Below are 3517 nucleotides of genomic sequence, written 5' to 3' on the forward strand. Positions count from 1 at the left end.
AAACACCAGAGGGCTTATTTTTAGGGGAGGGCTTATGTTGTCCTGCCTCAGCTCTCCTCCTCGGCACTGCTCTCAATGGTGCCAGCAAGCAAATCACTGGGGAAGAACAGGATGACGCGCTCACTGCTGCAGCTCTGATTGGATGCAGCTCGGAGCGCAGCATGCGTTTCACGGGGGTGGGGGGACGGTGCATACAGAGGGTACCGTAATGTAGCGTGTAGCACAGGGGATCACCTTCACTACAGTAGCAATCTCAATAGGGCTTATTTTCGGGGGAGGGCTTATTTTAAAGGAATCTTACACAGTAAGGGGAGGGCTTATTTTCAGGATAGGTCTTATTATCGGGGAAACACGGTACGTACTGTCTAAACAGTTCCTTCCCAGAACACATCTAAGGGCAAGCAGGCCAGCAATAGAGCCTTCTTCCTGACAATGGCCTTACTCTTAGATACAGAAGTTTCTCCTGCTGCTAACACTTGCTGTGGGAACAATGATCTTTGGAACTTAAGAACTAACAAAGACTGCCTACAGGAATTTCCACCTCCAGATTAATGCTCAGTCACCTATAATGCTAATCAATAAACATTTATTAATATACTATGCACTGTGTTAAGCACTGTGGACTCCAAAAGAGGCAAAAGACAGTCCCTGACCTCAAGGAGCTTACAACTTACAACCCAATGGGGAAAGAACACAAGACAAGAGAGACAACCAGAAAAGCAAGGCCCAGGTTCAAATAAGCACAGAAAATTAAGGCAGGTGCAGCACAGTCCAATGAAAATTATACCAGACACTGATGACAGTTGGCCATACCACCTTGGGCAAGATAACCTCTCTGGGCTTCAAACATAAAAGAAAAAGATAAGAAAAAAAAATGAGATAGAGATAGAGAAACTGATGACGTTAGAAAAGATTTAAATTATCCATCATAGGATCACTGGATCAAAACACAGAACTGGGAGGGGCTTTAGAGGCCAGCTAGTCTGACCCCCCATTTTACAGGAGATAACAGATTCAGCAGGTTAAGTGAGCTTCACTAGGCTATACAAGGAGCATAGGGTAGGGCTGAGATTTGAACCAATATCCTCTGATTCCATATCCAAGGTCCTTTCAGCTGGGCCACTATATTAACAATTACTTAAAAAAAAATACAACCGTTTAGTTTTTTCTAAAGGGGTACAAATTTCCAGAGTTAATTATTAAGTCATGTTTAATTCATAAATCTTGAATTATCATACATGTTTGAATTGCTAAATGTTTAGAATCACTACCATTCTTGATTTCCCCATAAAAACAATCCTCATTAATCAAAGATGCACATTTTTCCTCCTTCCCCACCACATCTAAATGTTTTCACTGGGCTGTCCCTCTCTCCCAATACACCCAGTTAGTGGGTGCTCAAGAATCTTGAACTAATTTTAATCTTAGTCAAAGCAATTATGAGGTGCACAAACATGCTAATATAGAGCTATGGATTCTAAAGCCATATCAAAAAAGCAGCTCAATGGATGTGCATCCCAGCTTATGGCTGTCTGCACAGACCTCTTGTGTGTAACATGAAGGGGTAGGATTAGATGAAGTCTAAGTTCCCTTCCAGGCTTATAGTCTACACTTATTTGCCTTTCCATTAAATAATTCAATTCAATAAACACTTTATTAAGCACCTACTCTGTGCCAGGCATAGGCAGCTAAGTGGGCCTGGAATCAGGAAGACTCCTCTTCCTGAGTTGAAATCTGGCTTCAGACATTGACTAGCTGTGTGGCCCTGGGCAAGTCACTTAACTCTGTTTGCTTCAGTGCCTTATTCTGTAAAATGAATTGGAGAAAAAGATGGCAAATCACTCCAATATCTTTACCAAGAAAACCCCAATTGGGGTCACAAAGAGTCAGACACAACTCAGCAGCAGCAACAAAAACATGACAGGCACAAGATATATGGAGATAAAAATAAGTCTTTACATTCTACCAATTGGTACAGTAGATAGAGACCTGGGCCTGGAGTCAGGAAGACCTGAGTTCAAATTTGACCTCAGATATTGGCTGTGTGACCCTGGGCAAGTCATTTAACCTCTGTTTATCTCAGTTTCCTCATCTGTAAAATGTGAATAACAATAACACCTGTTTATCAGAGTTATTGTAAGGATCCAATGAAATAATATTTGTAAGATGTAAATGCTTTACAGAATGCCTGGCATGTAGTAAGTACTATGTAAATGTTAGCTATTATCATCGTTATTATTACTTGGAAGAGATAACAAGTACAAAAATAAGTAAATGCAAATATAGATGAAGCAAGAACAATATGATTTTTAGGGAGGAGGGACAGAGAAGCACTAATAGCTAGGGGATCAAGAAAGGCCTCATGTAGGAGGGGGCAGCACTGAACCTATTAAGTAACAAGTTTTTTAGAGATCCACCAACCTCTACTATAAAAATGCTTTAAATTAGACAAACTTTTCTGAGGGAGGGATTCCTATACCATTTATTTTTAAATAAGACACCAGTGTGCATGACATACTATTAAAACTTCTTTAAAAAAAGGACTACTGTCTATCCTATTGAGTTATCTACTATTTGCTTCTTCCCAAACCTCAATGTTAAACTTCATAATATTCATCGTATTTGTTTATATACAATTTAAAATCTACTACTGTCTTTCTTCTCGCCTTTTTTAATGAACAAATTTTATTTATGCACTGCTTATTTTTGTTTTAGTAAGCAATTATGATATAGTATTCAAGATGATGAAAGAGACAACTTCAGAGAATCCTGAGAAATGAGTCAATGCAGAGTGAGCAGAACCAGAAGAACAATTTATACAATTACAACATTGTAAAGAAAAACACCTTGGAAAGGAGTAAAAAAGAAAAAAAAAGCCAGTATCTTATAGCTATCTGAATAATCTTTCTGACTGTCAGTAAGGTGTGGCAAGTTCTGTCTAATAAAAGAATCAAATTTATGTTACATTAGTTTTAACACATTGACTTAGGCAATAACTCTAACGCAGGCATCTCTCCTAAACTTGACTCTGGTCATCATCTCCACTTATTCCCCACCAAAAAATTAGACTGCCCCTGGAACCAATTTGGGCTTTGACAGACTTACCTTCGGCTTTATCTTGTTCTCTTCTAAACCTCCACAAAACTTCCTGTATCTTTCTAGCCATGCTCTGTACCTTCCCCTCTTCCAACTCTTCCCCCCATTAGAATATAATATATAATTTAATAATTATAAATAATCATAATATATATAATTCTTTGATGGCAGAGACTGGTTTTTGGTTGCTTATCCAAGGTGTCCCAAAAGTCTGAAACTAAAACTTTTGAGACAGTCTCTTTGTTTGAGACAGTCTCTGTTATTATGCCTAGAGCACAGTAAGTGCCTGGACCATAAGTGTTTGATAATTTCTTTTTGTATCTAGCTAATCTCTCTGGCTGACAGTCTCCAAAACAAATAATAGTATATCTTCCTCTCTTCACCCCCACCCCCACCCTCACTGCAGGAAAAACCCAATGTT

General features: G+C 38.9%; 1 protein-coding gene across 6 annotated transcripts in view; it reads right to left on the reverse strand.

Moving 5' to 3' along the window:
- Positions 1-3517, reverse strand: part of RNF38 (ring finger protein 38) — a 220708-nt gene that overhangs the window by 99314 nt on the left and 117877 nt on the right. The window lies entirely within an intron of this gene.

This window comes from Petaurus breviceps, unplaced genomic scaffold, assembly GCF_028583685.1.
Source record: "Petaurus breviceps papuanus isolate PSGF00001 unplaced genomic scaffold, PetGlider_PUasm1.0 175, whole genome shotgun sequence".
Classification (NCBI taxonomy): Eukaryota; Metazoa; Chordata; class Mammalia; order Diprotodontia; family Petauridae; genus Petaurus; species Petaurus breviceps.